Source organism: Hesperophylax consimilis, chromosome 1 (genome assembly GCF_061612785.1).
Source record: "Hesperophylax consimilis isolate HC1 chromosome 1, BYU_Hcon_1.0, whole genome shotgun sequence".
Taxonomy (NCBI): domain Eukaryota; kingdom Metazoa; phylum Arthropoda; class Insecta; order Trichoptera; family Limnephilidae; genus Hesperophylax; species Hesperophylax consimilis.
The window spans coordinates 49,584,024-49,602,737 of record NC_142836.1 but is presented as its reverse complement, the minus strand read 5'-3'; the positions used below and the strand labels follow the sequence as shown (position 1 = coordinate 49,602,737).

General features: G+C 34.4%; 1 protein-coding gene across 1 annotated transcript in view; it reads right to left on the bottom strand.

The window, feature by feature from the left end:
- Positions 1 to 17,833, bottom strand: part of LOC149427057 (uncharacterized) — a 185,129-nt gene extending 167,296 nt beyond the window's left edge. Inside the window, exon 1 of the mRNA XM_089634929.1 lies at positions 17,436 to 17,833. The gene's annotated coding sequence lies outside the window, so the exon portion shown is untranslated. The remainder of the gene's footprint in view (positions 1 to 17,435) is intronic.
- Between the last annotated feature and the right edge of the window lie 881 nt (positions 17,834 to 18,714).

Sequence of the window (18,714 nt, the reverse complement as noted above, 5' to 3'; positions counted from 1 at the left end):
ATTTTTGTCTTCTAAAAAAGTGTTATCAAAATGTTAATTTACCTGTTTGATGTTAGTTACTGTGTTTATCCGATAAAAAGTTGTGGAGCAACGAGATGAAGATATGTTTATTAATTTATCCTCGAAAAACGTAATTTTATCATCCAAGTAATTAAAACACGGTTTCGAAATACAACGTTGCAATCAACGTCAAGATAAATACTCTCGTTCATTGCAGCATCATTTCAAGTCTGCAAATGGAAGATTTAACCAAGTTTTCTCAGCGAAGACGATACCGATAATTATTGTTTTTATTGCATGCGTTTTACGAACTTCAAAAGGACATTATAATGACCCAGATATTTCAAAAACGATAGAAAGGTTTTTTATATTTAAAATCATCATTTACAAAAAATATAACGAATCAATGTTCTAGTCCAGATTGTACCTTAAGCAAATAATAGTCTGGTTAAAAGTGAACTAATCAATAATAATAAGGAACAAAAAAAGTTAAAAAATGAAAACTATAAAGATTATAAGTTTTTGCAGTTTTTACGCAAGCACGAAAAAATTACCAAAAGGTAAAGGACGGTTAATAGAAGTAAAAGCGTGAGGCTGTTGAAAAACTATCATCTTCATTAAATGCTTTAAAATGCGAGATTACGAAACGTCCGCGCCGGAGGAACGTCATCTTCCTATGAATAGTGAATACATCAATAAACACTGAAGATTATTTGACTCCGATTTCTTGATAATGTCAAGGTTGGAGTCAAATTCAACTTTCATACTCATCGGCCATGTGACCATCGCTAATGATCTTCTGACGCTTACTTTACCTAATAAACGCGGATCGCCATTTCAGTATGTCAGGTTTTAGTCTTTGTTTATCGGACTTATAAGATATATATCACTTTACTGCTCGGAATAAAGTGAAGTAATGCAGTTGGCAGTAGCGAAACTATAGGGGGGCAGGGCTGGAAAAATGTCACGGGGGGCCGCGAACTCAGAAGTCAGTAATAATCTTTTTAACAAAATTTAGTAAAAAATTATAAATTTTATATAAGTACATGAAATCAACTAAAGTTAGACATAACTAAAGGCCATAAAGGTAAAAGGTTATTAGCAAATTATTAGCATTTTTAGGATTTCGTGAAGTTTAGGAACAAACTGCCTTAGCAATGTCCAACCAAATTATTTAAGTCCATAAATCACAAAATATACCTCTAAATAAGTGTCGAAGACAAAGATATGATGGTGCTAACATAATGAAAGGCACTTATGGTAAAATGGTTAAGTTAAAATACTCATAAAAGATATTGAGCTAAATGCGGTAGGTATATGTTCACTGTGCTTCCCATAACTTATATCTAGTACTTAATGATGCAGTAAGAGAGGTTATTGATATGCAAACATTTTTTGAAACAGTTCAACAAATTTATAATTTTTTTGGGCATAGTATGAAAAGATGTAATATCTTATCAAGTTTTATATCTGATAAAGAAGGGGAGTCTCCAATTTCGATAACATTAAAAGATTGAACCGTACTAGATGGTCAGGACGTTATGATGCTATTTTTGCTTTTAAAGTTCGGTTTGTTGAAGTCCAAAAAGCGCCAACGAAAACAATTCTGTTAAATTGCAAATCGGGTGAAAGAAATGAAGCTTTATCAATCAAGAAAAAGATCGAGAACTACAGTTTTATTATGTTATTGGTTTTCCATTGCAAAATTCTACAAACAATCGATGCAGCCTCTAAAGCACTTCAGTCCAAAACCATCGATCTTTCAAATGCCTTAAAACGTTTGAAAATTTGTCTGGAAGAATTGGAAAGGTATCGACATGAATTTTAAAATTTAAAAAAGGAAGCAAGTAGTGTAGCAGAAAAGTGGTCCATCAATCCTGAATTTTCTAAAACCCGTCAGAGGAAGGTGAAACGCCATTTTGACGAACTTTGCGAAGATGACTGTCTCCAAGATCTGGAAAGGTTGTTTAAAGTGAACATATTTTATCGAGTATTGGACATCATTATTAATCAACTGAAATCGCGTTTCCTTCCAATTAATGAAATTGTTTCCAATTTCAGTGTTTTGCAACCTGACACTTTGCAAAATTTAAATGACACTGATCTCTTAAAAAAAGCTCTAGAATTTGTTGATATATATACAAAAAGACATATCTGAATATTTGCCAGGGAAATTCTCAGTTTTCGGTCCACCGGTCAATCGGTGCTGATTTATAATAAGAAAGAATAATTTTACGTCGTGCAGCTTTCCTGAAGTATGTGCTGCATTAATCTTAATCTTTCAAATTTTTTACAATTCCTGTGACTACAGCTACTGCCGAAAGGTCATTTTTGAAACTAAAATTAACAAAAACATATTCAAGAAAGTCAATAGGACAAGACAGGCTACGTAACTTGGCTATTGAAAATTCAATGGCCCGATCTTTAAACTTTGATGATGTTATTGATACTTTTGCGGAACAGAAAGCTCGGAGAAAAGAATTTCATTAATAAATATCTTGTAATGACTTGTTTTTTTCATTATACCTACATATGTAATACCTATGCTTTTGAAAATATAATGCACACAATATTAGTAATACTGTTGGGTTACTTCTTAAGTTATTTATAAAAAAATCAATCACAACGCGACTGTGATTTTTACTGGGGGGGCCTCATCCAATGAAATTGCCACGGGCCTCCGATGGTATAGTTTCGCCACTAGCAGTTGGGATACACTGCACTAATTGCTCTAATTAGTTGATGAAGCTGAATGAAGCGGCTTGAGACCGGAATACAGAACTGAGAAGTGTTCGTACTGAAAGGGAGGAGCCTATGCATCAATCATAATTATTAATGATAATGATTACGAAAGCAAATTATCTGCACTGAAAAACACAATATCATTTGCTTAACTTCTGGGCTTAAAACCCTTAACGCGAGATTTACAGGTACATTGATATTATGTAGTTTTTACAGAATCAATTAGATCGTTTCAGTAATCCGTAAAAAAATGTTGAAGTGAATAGACATGAACATTTAATTAAACTGAAAGAGTAGAGCGTTAGGTCTTATCCAATGATTCATGGTAACCTCGAACAATTTCACATTTATTTCCAGTGCATTTTCAGCGAAATTATGACCTCTCACCTTCAAAGGCCGCCGCTTGAGATCACGTTTCTTGAGGTTGTCTAGTTTCGTGCCATTTACAAAAAAACGCCAAAAATTCAAACGATTAAATTTGCTTCAGTGTTGGCCTTTTATTGAATGTAAAAAAGAAAAGGTATCTCTTATTAAATGTGATACCAATAAATCTGTTAAATACGTACTTACCTTCCTCTACCAAATTATTTTAGGTGCACGAAATAGAATTTTTATACTGCTATAGAATAATATATTAAAAAATAATAATAGTATATTCAATTAAAAAATCGACAGATTAGATTAGCTACCTTATATACATATAATGTGAAGATTACTTTGAGAACAAATTGACGGTTATTATGAGACATGGTGTCACTACCGAACTTGCTCGATGGAACGACTCCGAATTCAATATAATGACGCCTGTAGAATAATATTTGGATGCCGAAGATACAGCAGCGCATCGACAATGTTTACGGAACTAGGACCGAATGGATTTGCTGGCCTGACGAGACACCGGGTCACTGGAGCCAGGATGCGGCTAATGGCCTCCGCCAACACATTGGTGACCGCAGCCTACCAGCACCAAGCGCCACTCGTGAGTGAGCGCTGGGCCCATAAGCGCACTCAAGACCACACCCTGCATAGTTGTCCTTATTTGTTAATTCATTATATGTATTATTAATGTCGCCGGGGACAATAAATAAAGTCATCGCAACGAACGCATAGAACACCACCTTGAAATAATTGTATGTATTATTAATTTTTACGCGTTGCCGCGCCCAGTATTTGAACTCCATGACCTTTCTGCTTTTAACTGACCTTATCGAAGAAAAACCTCTCAAAAAATTAATAAATGCTTTTATATCGATTGTTAACAGTAATTAGTGCTTCGTTTCAAGCTTGAGAGCTAGCTATGAATAACCGTACTCAAACAGAAAAAACATCCAATTTAAAACAATTACAAATATTTTTAACCTATGTTTTCATTGAATTCACACGACAATAATGTTAGCTATTGAAATTGTGGATCTCAACAGCTTGGTTTAATTTTGAAGTTTTTTATTCACTCAAATGCGGTTTTTTGTTGTTTTGCAGTATCTAAGCGAAAGAAGGATATTACAACAGAAACATATAAAGGTAGATAATACAACCTTGGCATTTGATGGAATTTCAAAAACCTACACAATATAATAATAATAATTATATATACCTACACACAGAGGTTGGTAGAACGTGTTATCTTGTATCAAGTCTATGAGAAAAAACAGAACAACTTTCAATAGTTCACCAAGTGACAGTCAACATTCAACGGCCGAGACATACAATGGTAGTAATTAATAAGCCTGGCTAGAAAACACTACTGAGTTGTTAACAAAAAAAGATTTTTTTTATAACTCAAATAAACATTTATTAATTACTACCGCGTGAAAGGATATTAAATATTAAAAAAAGGATTTGGTTATAATATTTTTTTTAAGTAAGCGTTATACGTATATACCTTCTATTACCTACGTTAAATATCATAATAATAATAAGCAAACATGATCAAGTTAATTAATATACACACAAATGCAAAATAAACAGTCAACTGTAGATTGTATTGTCGCGTACTCTCATAAAAGAGCTTGTGCTAATCTTAAATGATCGGAAGTATTCGTTTTTGAGGCTCGCCTCAAACTAAACAACATGCGACCATATCGGTTACCGTTCATTTCGATTCCATGTGACTTCCCCACTCCCCTCTGCCCGCATGAAATCAGCTGCCTCTGAGGCGGGCTCTATCTCTACCTCACTAACATATGGTCGTTCTGAGCTGCGAGTGGAAATCCAAGTGTAGTTGGCTGCGTTACGCTGGTGTGATAGTGATAGTTATATAATATAATGACAACCAATCCTATTGAAATACGTAAATATTATTGTGTAATATTTAAATTGAAATTAATTTTAGGATTACATAATTTTTACATATTGGTACTAATTGGTAAATTGATATTTTGGATGTATGGAAATGTGTATCTTTTTACCCGTTTCTCCTCTATTTTTTAGGGTAGTCAGAGCCTCCCCTGCCTCATTGAACGAACCGCCACAATGATAAAGAGAGCTAACAGTAGTACCCGTGGTGATAGTAGTCATCGACGATCATCCCCTTTCTTCTTACACGTTTTGTATCTTAACGGAAAAGTTAGAAGATACTAGAACGTTGTCGTCACGTACGATCTCTCTCTCTCCCTCTCTCTCTCTCTCTATCTCTAATGCTCGTGCTGCTACGATACATGAGATGATATGTTTTTGTTACGCCTACCGCACTATGGATTTCCTTATTTTGGGAGTGTTGTGAGGCTTAAGTATGCTGGGAAGGGTAGGAGATGGCTAAGATGATGTTTGAAAAGCACCTGCAGTATTTTTTATTTATTGAAATCTAACTGTACAGATAGCCATTCAAACAATATGTGTACGGGTGAAACGATTATATTATTATGAATGCCCCTCGTTTCTTTTACCTCCTCGCGACACCGGTTGCGAGCTCAAAGCGGCCCACTGAAGGGCGAGTGGAACGCGGAAATCATGACGTCATAGACGAACGACGAGCATTTCTATATCGACAGACTCAGACTGCTCGCCGCGAACATGTTCGCCGGTTAGTGGGCCGCTTTTACCCTCATTCTTGGCTAACAAACGAGCGATCAGAGTAGTAGAATACGACGTACTGTCACTAGGTTGCCCTTTGTACTCTTATGTGTTTATGCGTTCGCTGTCTAACTTTATTTTATTCGAAAAGATGTATAATTGTATTTATTGAAATAATAGGTGATTTTTGAGTGCATGCGAATGGAAAGAAATTCCATCAGGTTTGGTTTTTGCTCGAGAATGATTTGTTTATATCTCAAAAGCACAGGAAGGCTTTTTTCTCATAAAGATCCTAGAGCGCCTTGTTTGTTTCAGCCAATGACAGCTTGTCTGACCGACAGGCTTATGAGAGATACTAAACGCAGTAAATCACCAACTTGTTTCAGTAACGCAGTAATCTTCCATTTTAATTCATTTTAGGGGCGTGTTAAGTTTTGTGGTCATTTAAAAGAATCGTATTAAACTAAAATAATATAATGAATAAAGAAAATTTAAAATCCAGAAATTATGTGCCCCGAAGTTATCTTTTTCGTGAGTCGACATTGCGGTTAATAATACAATGCATTGTTTATGATTACACCACGGAAAAGAATCGATCGTTTGCATTGAATCTCCCAATATTGTCACTTTTTTTGCAATAACCGCTGTAACAAAACTCTTCACGAATACGTGAGAGAATATGCAGACATGTAAAGTCGTGCACTTACTTTGGAGTTCGGCATGATGCTATTACTGAAATAAAACCCAGTCGTATATTTAAAGAAAATGATATGCTGGAGCAGCAAAAATTTTGAACCTTGAGCTCTGGTATCATGAAATTTGAACCGTATTTTTCTCTCTGGAATTCAAAATTACAAAGGCAACTATCACAAATCATGAGCAAAAGCGAATTGAAATATTAATTAAACTAAATAATTTTTAGCCATATTTTCAATTCTTAAATAGTAAAAAAAATGATTCACAAAACGATTGTCGGGCGGAGCCGGGAATCGAAAGCTATTTTAATGAACAATTAGGAATCATGAGATAACGAATGCCATCCAATTTTGACTTCTACTATTGAAGAACGCGGTCATCGATTTCGCTTACCTCAAGTATTTTATTCTTGAGACCAATTAATAGCAAAATTGATACCTTTGAACTTAGAACCTTGAACCATGGCATTTAGTACATACAAGGCCTTCCTTTTTAACTTTTAAAACAAACGTTTTCTAATTATTACTTGTATTTGAAATAAAGTTTAATTGCGCTCAATATGAATATGACGTTAATGCTTAATATCATCAATTCTCACTATTTATACCAGGGAGAAACTGCAGTCATTATTGTATCTCCTATAGCTTTCTGTGCAAGAGGAATACCATTGACACCGTTATGTTGCTCATGAATCTTGAATTTTTCAATTAAATGAAAGTGAACGGAAGTCATGTAATTTATACGCTCGCGATGAGAAATACTGTCATGTGCAGGTATTCTTAATTCACTAAGTATTTTTTTCTGTTTATATATATATGATTTGTCTGTGTGCCTCTAACACTCCTGCAACATGATGTTATGTTGATCATTCTGCTGCTATGTATGTTATTAAGGTATCCATTTTCACCGTACGATATCTGTTCCTATTTTGAGCTATGATGCTTTGAGGTGTGAAAACAACAACTAGATTTTTTTTTACATTAACCCCACACAGGAGGCCCTGAGCATAAAAATCCGTCAGGGCCTATGTCATCTTTTGGGAAGCTGTGTGGAGGGTCTTTTTTAATGAAAAGAAAGACAGGAAGTTGTCAGGGTGGGAATCTAAGGATCAGTGTGTCCAGGAGTGACGGACGTATATATGTATTATATGTATTATATGTAAGGACGTATATATACGTATTATATGTCCCTATAATATCCCTCCTACTGCGTATGTAAAATGAACAGAGATGTGCAAAATGGGTACCCAAAACCATTTGAAATACAAAATGGAAATGGGTCAAAACTTTTCCATTTGAAAATGCAAAATGCAAAATGGTTTTTAGAAAAGCATTTCAAATGCAAAATGCAAAATACCTATTTTCAAAATGCATTGAAAATGCAAAATGGTTTCTCAGGTCAAACAATTAAAATAAGTATAGAATTTTTAAACAGTTTTGTCATTTAATAATGGACATCAATGTAGAACAAACATATTACATCATGGTAAATCAAAAAATGCCACGACTACGGATTATGAACCACAAAAAATTTGCGCGGGACAAATGTTGCCAACGTAAAAACAAAGAAACTGCTATCTAACATTTAATATTACAGCGTCATGGACGTTCAGTATTTTTTGTAATGGTATCAATGGTATCACTCAATTGCCAGGGCGCAACTTGACAAATGTAAATTATCTCTCATAGCGAGGTTTAGGACCGACTGATATTTGGGGCTTATGAAAAAAAATGAGTGGAGATAGTAGGAAGAATGTTGCTAAAAAGCATTTAAAATGGAAAATGCATTGGGAAAAGCATTTAAAATGCAAAATGCAAAATGGTTTTTAGAAAAGCATTTAATTGCATTTTGCATTTCCATTTCAAATGGATTTATTTGAAATAAAGTACATCTCTGAAAATGAATATATATCCCTCCCACTGAGGTGATTGGAGATTGACATGCCAGTTGGAGAGGTCAAAGGGTCTCTCAACCTATGAACCCGGGCACCCCTGCTAAATCACCAAACGTTGGCGACCGCTGTTTCTTTTTCTCCGTAAACTATTTATTTTGCAAACTATGAAATACATCTTTAAAAACAAAAATAAATTCGAAATAAATGAAAACAGAACCAACATTAGAAATAATAATGTATTTTATACCCCCCAAACGAACACGAAACAAATGCAAACACACTGCAGTTTCATTGGACCTCGTACTTTCAATCTTTTACCGAAAAATATTCAAGTGATTACTAAACTTCCTCAATATTTAAAAGAATTAAAATTATGGCTTTTCGATACAGCAGTTGAAACTTTTTTTATTTAATTTGTATCAATTTATGTTTCTCATAAAATATTCTCCACATATTACACTAAACACTTATAACTTCACTATACACTATTATAAACACTTTTTATACAAACCGCTTAGACAAAATGTAATCTTGTTTTTATTATAATTATTGTTTATTTCTAGGTACAATAAAATAATAATTTAAATATATTACCCACGCACAGGCTGCGCCTTAGTGGGTTCCCATTATTCGTATTGATTTATATAATATTGTATGTAATTAATCTAAAAATTGGGAAAAATAAAGGAAGAAAAAAAAAAAAAAAAAAAAAATGCAAAATGGAAAATACCCATTTTGCATTTTGCATTTCCATTTCAAATGGATTTATTTGAAATAAAGTACATCGCTGAAAATGAATATATATCCCTCCCACTGAGGTGATTGGAGATTGAGATGCCAGTTGGAGAGGTCAAAGGGTCTCTCAACCTATGAACCCGGGCACCCCTGCTAAATCACCAAACGTTGGCGACCGCTGTTTCTTTTTCCCGTTCAAGGTAGTGATTTGCTGATGTTAGAATTTCACTTTTTATTTTATTATTTATTTTTTACATTCACAATATTAAATATGATTTTAGATTTTCACGGCCAAAAGTATTTTTGTTTTTGGGGTGTTATGCCGTGTTGCGCTAACCCCTTCTTTAGCCAACGTTTCGGACAAACAAATAACAAAAAAAATCACAATATTGTATGTCATCTTGGGGATGCTATGGGAAGGTTCTTTTTTATGAAAGGAAGGAATGAACTTGGGCCTTGAAGAGATTGTGCACCGTTCCGACGGAATCAATGACGCTATGTAGTTCCTCAGATCATCTTTCATTGAAACAGTGGTACAACAAGGACAGTATTCTCACCCGACGCCTATGCTATAAAGGTTGCAATCCATTTGATAAGATAGGAGAATTTATCAAACGGACGCCCGTTGTTGTTGAGTCGAGGGTTTTTTCCAGGTATTTTGGGTCTTCCGACCAGAGGTGGCTGCCAAATGCTCGGAGGGGCGCATTATCCATTAGCCGTGCAACATGATCCGCATAGTTCGATTTGAGTGTGGAAATTGTAAATGTTCATAATGAAATAATTCAAAAGTTTATCAGCCTCGTGAGGAGATACCTAACATGGTTCTTTCGATTGCTCTTTGTAATGCCATTCCACTTGTACGACGTTCTTAGTGAGACTCGAAGTAGTACTTAATGTATATGTTATTTTGTTCTGAGTTGGTAAAACTTTAATAAGTTTGTTGAATGTGGTTTATTCTTTACGGAAAGTCTTTGGCCTTTTTTTATTTTTATTGTTGTCTGATGATAGGTACGTTCCACGCAATCTAATGAACAGTTAAATACATAATAAACATTAATTGGGAGTTATTTAAGCTCTACTAAAAATGTTACTTTAAAAAACTGTCTTGTAATTGGGTCGTCTGAACATCGTAATATATTATGTAAATTATTTGAAATACTCTATTTGGGTCTCCTAAATGCGGTCGAAGGTGATGAAATTCTTTTTGTTCGTGCTATATTATTGTTGTATATTATGTTCGTGAATCGGTATTATTTAATTTAATTTAGTCATTCTGGCTCCTTGTAAACACTAATAGATATGTTTAGCTGTATGACGGAATGTATTATGTTTCACATTATATAGCTTAGATTCAACTGGAGCAACCCGAAACGCAGTTGCTGTTCGGGAAACAGACGAATATAGAAATCTGACTTAACAATTCATATCACTGTGCTGATTGAAAACAAAACAAACAAAATTTTAGTAAGTCTTGATGACAAACAAAACAATTCTTTTTGGGAAATGCAATTAACCGACGTAGATAAAATTATTAAATCCTTTCTTGTAAAAATTCGACGTTGTACAATAGTTGTAAACAGTTGGTTGATGTTACCATATCAAACAACAGGCAGCAAACATCATGTCAAAGAAAGAACCACGAATTAATCCACAGACGCTAAATTTTCGCCGTGCGAAGGTTTTTCTCTTTTTAAAATAACTTATTTGGTTTTTTTTAAATTAAGTTTACATAAATTGTACCTTATAACCAGATAATGTATTGTTTCATAGAGCTTTAGGGCGCACCGATTGCACCCGCGCTGAGTAAAGTGATTTCCTACAGAGTATCGGACAACAAAGTGTTTATATATTTTCGTAACAATAGTACTTAATCTACAATAAATATTTCCCCAGAGTACCCATTTATATTCCGAGAAACTATTTTTGATCGTGCCTTAGGCTTAGCATGCACTGCGATTAAAAGCAAAATAGCTGAAAACGCCAAACCGCGTACAAACCTATTCCATGGTGGTACTGAAATAGAATTAAGTAAGTAAAAATACTTAATTTTTTTTCAGGTTTGGTGTTTTCAGCTATTCCAAAACCCTGTGTTTAATCACAGTGCGTGCTAAGCCTAATGCTACGTATACATCCGCGAGCCGAAGGCCGAACTGAACCTCAACTTATGGGAAAGAAACGAAGCAACCGCAAATGGCGCGAAACGCCGCTTGCAGTTAATTCGTCCCTTTCACGTAATTCGTGGTACGGTTTGCGTTTCGGTTCTCAAATATATACTATACGTACCCTTACAGGTTAATTCAATGGAACTCCCGGTAGTAGGTACTTATGGAAACCCCTCACGTTATTTTATAATACAGTCATAACACAAAAGCCACTTTTATCCAGACGAATCCACGAAAAACATCAATGATTTTCACTGCAGCTCTCTCAAGTTATTACATGTCCACCAACCTTAACAAACAACAGTACAACATTCTGACTTGATTTGGAGAAGTTGGAGTTCTGGTTGTATTAAAGTACTGTGTCATATGTGACCGCACTGAAAGTCGTTACCGTTAATGTCCAAAGTGATGCAGTGACACAAATAATTAAAAAGCCGAGTTCACCGGTTGCCGCACGGCTTAAGAATAAAAAAATATGTTACCATTTATTTTCATAACTTTATTTTACTCGAAGTTTGTTCTTCAAAAGTGACGGGTAAACAAAATTTATTCTCTCTTCCTTCCGTTGAGGTGTCATCAATGAAAACATTCTATCCAAATGATTTGGTAGGGGGCTGAAAATCAGAATAAATATCAATTCTGTTTGTACTTAAAAAGTATTTATCTGAAAATAGTAAAGTGAAATATTATTTATCTCTAAGAAACAGGAGAGGTTCGGAAATCTCATTTAATTACGTATTTATAAAACCATTTCACAGCTCGATATTGATATTTTTGTGCTAGTCACACGGTAGCGGTGGGTGCAACTGTTAGATATAAATTTGTTTTCTTTTATTTGTTGACAATCCGCCTAGCAAGTAATAATATATCCTATAGCCTCAAGTTCTAGTGCTACTGGAAATACCTGTTGGCCAGAGACCGTTTAGTTCTGGCACAATGCAACGCGAACGTCCTTGAGACTTTTAATCGACAATCGGTCGTAATTTACCAATAGATAATGCAATCTTCGACCAGCATACTGTTAGCTATGCTAATTTTGATATTACCTGCCGTTTGTTTTCAGAATTTGACCACAGACTGTTCCGGTGTTGGCCGCCGGAAGTTGAAGCCTTCACTGTAGAAGTTTATCAATATTATTTCACACCCTGAAGAGCCTCTTAATTTCGCATTCTTCGAATGTCAGATTGGTCGGAAAGGGAGCGATAGGAGTACATTTCTAAAGTTAATGCCAAGGTCGCAACCGCCCAACATTTAGAAATGTCTCTTAATAATATAACGCCTTTTTAAAGTGCATTAATATTATGTAACCGACAGGAAACAGACGCGACGTGGCTGTTAGTGAACGTACATGAATGTTGATTAGTAGGTATATATTATTTCATGACTTGTTTGTTGTGTATATTGCTCTAACCGTTAGTCGTAATAAATACACACACGATTGTATTGGAATTGATTTATTGGTAAATTGTGTTACCTACGAGGAGTTAGTTTAAATGCCCTGTTTGAATAAAACCGATATAATGAAGTACAAACAAACTTGTTCAGCGGGTCGATGCTTTTTCTGTTACCAAAGACTAGTTATAAGAATGATGCCACATCGTAATAGTGCTATTATGAACATTATATTATAGCCTATAGCGTGTGAATTGAACCTTGCTCTTTGGGCCCGCAGGATATTTGCACTCCATGCACTCTCGGCTACTGGTAAGTTAACCAATAAATCCAAGTTTATAAGATGCGCAGGATAACACATATCTAAACATAAATTTTTAGCACTATGGTCGAATTGATTGCTCCCATAAATAGTGCTACAATTGGATATTGAATACGTTGCTAAAAATCACTAATATTTATTTGTTCTTAAGGAAAGTATCGTATAAGAATTCAACCTAGATTTCGGGAAACAGGTAATTCATATTAATGGATTTGGCAAATATATTTTTTTTATCAGATCACTTTCTTACATGAGAAGGATTTGATGATATATAATTATTAACAACACTAACGCAGCATAAACCGATTTTTTTCCTTAATTTACGAGTCCCGCCTGCTTGCTGTCGAGTTGCGTACAAATGTTTGAATTCCTTCAATGCAGAGCCCGCTCGAAATTAAAATGAAATGGGATTCTTCAAGCTTCAAACCATTGTCCGTGATGGATAGAAGCAAAGAGTATGGATACTCCTAGTTCCATGGATAGAAGTAACCCGTAGGGGCGCATGAATAAGGAGGAAGTGTTCATTTAATTAGAGTGTGGAAGGGAACTCCTTTCAAGAAATCAATTCACAAAACAATGAAAAATGCAGGAGATATAAAAACACGAAGTACCCAAATATCACGAAATGCCTTTTTCAACCGATTATTAGAAAGCATGACACAACCATTAGCATTATTGTGGTAGAGAACAATGTTTTCTTTTAAATGTATTAAGATATAATAATTGGACGCAATGAACCGTTTTACCTAAATTAACAAAAAGTTTCAATTATTTCATCACAAAATGTTTGCATGTCCGGCGGCATTAGGTAATGGCCACTGTAAACATTATCAGTAGTAATAGAAACTAGATGTTTTATGACGGTTACGCACTTTATTGAATAATTGTTAATGTTTCTATTTCTCCAGATGATCGAAGTAATTTACGATTTCATTATAAGCGAGTTTCGATTCGGTTATTATTTGAATTTCGCTATGTTATTGAATAAATGTTTTTAAAATGCTTGAAGCACTCTCTCTCAGCTCTTTATCCCAGTTTCCTCCTTCAGAGTATCTGTTTGATTTGAAATATATGTCTAAGTGGTGTGCACACTTTTCTGATTAAGTTTCTGAGGCAGAACTTTATTCTTAACGTCTCATGGCAGGAAATCCTACAATTTCACAACCAGATGAATTTTTACAATTATTTTCACTCACTGCTTTCGTTTTCCACAATTGGAGTTGCCCTTTGCGCGGCGACGTAAATTAAGTGAATCTAAGTGCGAGTGAGCTATTTGGCTGGAAAGCTTTTAATATTACGCCTTTGTCACACACTTCTTCTCTAATTGCACAAATATGTCTTAAAAATGGAAATTAATATGATCCTTTTGTCTTCTGAATTCCAAACGTCTGAAAGTTTGTCTACATTGCCACAAATTGTTTGTTTTATTGGGAAATAAGCTATCATTATCATAAAATATACCGAAAGTTTTTTACTTTATTGGATAAGATATATTGGATAGAATACATCTATATATATATATATATATATATATATATATATATATATATATGTTTATATATAATATATATACGAGTAAATGTGTATTTACGTTATCAGCTTACGCGTAACGTCTTCTTTCAGCATCTAGAATAAGGATGTGACAATAGAGCATATTACAACATGGCCCTTGATGATTTCCTTTAGACACTAAATGCAAGGGGTACTCAGGGGAAACCCAGGGAAACATCAGGACTTTGCATAGTTTCAGTTAACATAAGTATTTCATGACTCCCGTCTAGCCATAGTTTGTCTTTCGATATGCAAAGAAAATGAAGTTACGATGAAACAAGATTAAATTTCATTTTCAATGAAAGCGTTTACAGGAAAAGATAAACAGGTTTATAATGGATTCAAACAATGTTGTGGCGTACAGATAGACTGCTAATATTGACGTTTCTCTTCCAGTATATGTGATGAGCAGAATGAGAGGACAGCGCCAGCGTTTCTACTTATTTGTTTGAGAATGCAGTTAAACTGAACTCCATACAAAATTACCTACACACTTCAGCTTAGGTAGTTTTCAGGGCAAGAATGATCTTGCAGCTCTCGAATCTTTTGGTTGAGGAATCTCCTTGACTCATTTGGTCTGTCATTAGGCACAGATCTTTTCTAGGCTACAGTCTTAAGCTTTCAGTATTAAGCTTTCAGGTATATACGTTGTTGTACAACCCATGGGATAAAATTATACAAAGAAAAATAAAACACTTGGTTTATGAATCAAATGATAAAACAATAATGAATGACTTGAAATTTATAAAAAAGTGTCTGAACGAATTTGTAAATGTCATAATTGTGCGGATGATTTACGCCCACTATATTTACACAGCAAAAAAAGATAATATTACCATGATATATTATCTGATGTATTATAATTACAAAAATCTAACGGATGTATGTTCAAGCATCACAAAGGTTCTTTTGCGGGACTATTTAAACCACAAGTATTTTCATAGCTAACCGCGAACAACACCTTAGATTTATTAGCGTTCGTTACTCCCGAGGAAATAAAGCGCACCGCCTGGAGCCTCCCCCCACCCCACCTCCCCACCTCCCGCAGCTATTGAATGTCCTTGAGGACTTTCAAAAGCCAAGAACCGATACATGCGATAATAATTAAAGTGAATTAATTGAAATAAAAACCTTCCAGGCAGCGAAACATGACAGCGTGCCTTTCATTTAACCCTAATTATAATCTTAGATTTATAGATATAATAAAAAATCGAGAGGAGAAAAAAACCCAAATGTCAATGTATTCAATGGCCCAAGGACGTTCAAAAGGTTAAGCTTACAATAATACGTAATATTGTGGGAAAACTTGAAGAGGATCCATACGCTAGTACCACTGATAAACTTGAAGAGGATCCATACACTAATATCACTGAAAAAAAAGTGATACTAGTGTATGGATCCCCTTAAAGTATTCTAAAGAAAATCCTTTTTTTATAAAAAAACACTCTCCTGTTTTTTTAGAAAACTTGAAGAGGATCCATTTTTAAAGTTCTTGCATCAGTGATACTAGAAGAGGATCTATACACATCTTAGAAATTATGACAGGTATGGGGTTCTTTTTGTCGTTTTGAACATTTTCAAAGTGACGAATTTTTTATTATTAGGTTTTATTTAATAACTCGATTTGGAAATGTCAAAGCCTCAGGCAGAAATTATGATTTGTTATTTGACCCGTTTTGTAATGAAAATTTTTGCAAAAATTTTAATAATATTAAAAATAACTTTTAAATTACACCATAAAATGTACAGCACAGTTATAACACAGAATATCTGATTGCACTGTATGCCGAGATAAATTTGACTAATTTCATGCAAAATAACATTTTATGAAAAATGAAAAATAAAAGACAAAGCTCTGTAAAAATATAATTTGATTAAATTACACTTGTTCATGTTTCGTTAGAAAATAAATACGTTTAACCAGAAATAAGTTAACTTACTAAATATTTCAAGAATACTTTATCTAAAATATGCAATTTTTATAAACGATTTTGGTGTATTTAGCTTTGAATATATATCCAAAAATATTTGTAGCCTTTACAACCGAATTTCATTGCCACAAGTAGGCCTAATAAATAGGCAATAATAAATCGAATTTAAAAAAATATCGAAACGATTATTTCACAAATCTCAAATACGAAAAGAGTTTACATAGATTTGCAGTACCCAATGTCAACAAATCTTTATAATATCTACGAAAACATATTCAGTGGTTTTGGCGTAATATATAGTGTTGGATCAATTTCGAAATGTATTGGAGTAGAAAGTTTCCATGGTACGTAATTAAATTGCGTGTGATTATGACATTAACCCTTTGACGTTTCACAGCTGGCGGCTGAAACCAAAACGGCTTTTTGACATTTGTAAAGTGAGATCAAAAGCCAGACACAACAATTAATGTCAGGCGGCGGAATTATATTCACATTGTTTGCATTCACCATTTTCTATACAAGCTCTATTCATTGAAATGTCACACACGTATTAAGAAGATGTGGAAAAAATTAATCATTTTCACGATTACGCGTTAGTATTTACAGGATCTGAAGGATGTTATACAATCTCAAATGATAGGGAAATTAAATTATATTAAGTTATCTTTCTGAAATTCAAATAATATATAATATTCATATAAACTAATTCGAAAGCAGAAATAAATGGTGTTTGAAAATCTTATGAGCTGCTTAATGACTTAACAATCTTATATTACAGAGCACCGTGTACCTTATATAAAGATAACCCATTATTTCAAGATGCAGAACAAGTTAGTAGCCTTTTGGAAAAATTACAACAATTAAAAACTAACTCTCGAAGTGAAACGTTTTTTTATAGTGTCAGTTTTCTTATAAAAAAAGTTTCCAACTAAAATTTTTTTTGAAATATTTCAAACCACGGGTTCACATATTGAGTCAAATGAGTTCAAAATACAAACCTTAAGGTGGAATTGCATTCCTTATCCCTGTTGGGGAAAACGGCGAACGGTATCCATAAAATAAATATTCTAACACCACAAAAACACAATAATAAAAACGTAATTCTGCAAAATTTTACACTCTAATAACACATATTTATGCAATTTGTACTGCATAGGTACGGAGCGTGATATCGACGAACAACAAATTCTTTTACGAAATGAAATTCCACCTGTTACGCGATGTATTATCGCAAGAATAAGATTAAAACAAGTGCGAGCAAACTGGGTGTTTGGTGATATGTCTTCGTTAAAATTAGGGTTATCAGTAATAATGATTGTTTAGCGAATGAGACACCAACGCGCTACGAAACCCGTGGAAATGAACGCGAAACCTGCGCGGCGTCAGTCCGCGACGAAGCGTATGACAAAACTGAACTGCCTTATTAAAAAGTTACTTTTACTCTGCAATACTCGGTAAATAAGTAGGCAAAACGAACTCGATACTACAGTGTGCATAATAAAGCACTTGTCATTTTGGCATTTCGTTTAGGTATTGTTGAAAATGCAGTGTTACGCTCAATCACTTGCTTTTATGTTTTATAGTCTTACTCTTAACTACTCGTATAAGATAAATTTTGCTATTTAATTGTAACAATTTAGTTTTGTCTGTCTTTGTTCTAAATGTATTTCAATAGAAAATGCTCCGAGGAACTAGCATCATTGATCCCTTCGGCACCGGTGTGTAGTCGGGAATCACGCCAAATGCGCCCCCAAAATATGTATACGATTGACAATTGACACATGAAAATGGGTCGTTTCTACGACTCATTCTGAGTTCAACAGCCCAGATTTGGAACTACTTTCCAGCTTGACTTGGGTCTCAAGACCTGTGAAACGATTTTCACTGCTTCCCCTCCTCAAAAATACCCTCCACACAGCACCTCTAAAGATTTCACTCATGTTAATGTAAAAAATCTTTATAAATAACTTTTTTTACTTAGTTCTGAAATCGTGGCTTTAAATTTAATGATTAAAAAAAATTTCCCGCATTTTCGAACCACTCCGTATGTTTCTCAATCAAGTCTCGTTCGCCGATCCGTACTATACGCGATCGCAATTTATACACACCACTTTCCGATGTATAGGTGTGATCGGCCGTATAAACTCGGCCTTCCTCAAATCCGCAGTGCCTATGGAGCACGAGCCGAAACTTGTACGCCAGAACCGCTGTGTTACTTCTTATGTTAAGGAACTCACGTACACACATATTTTATTTAAACATATACAATAATAAAAA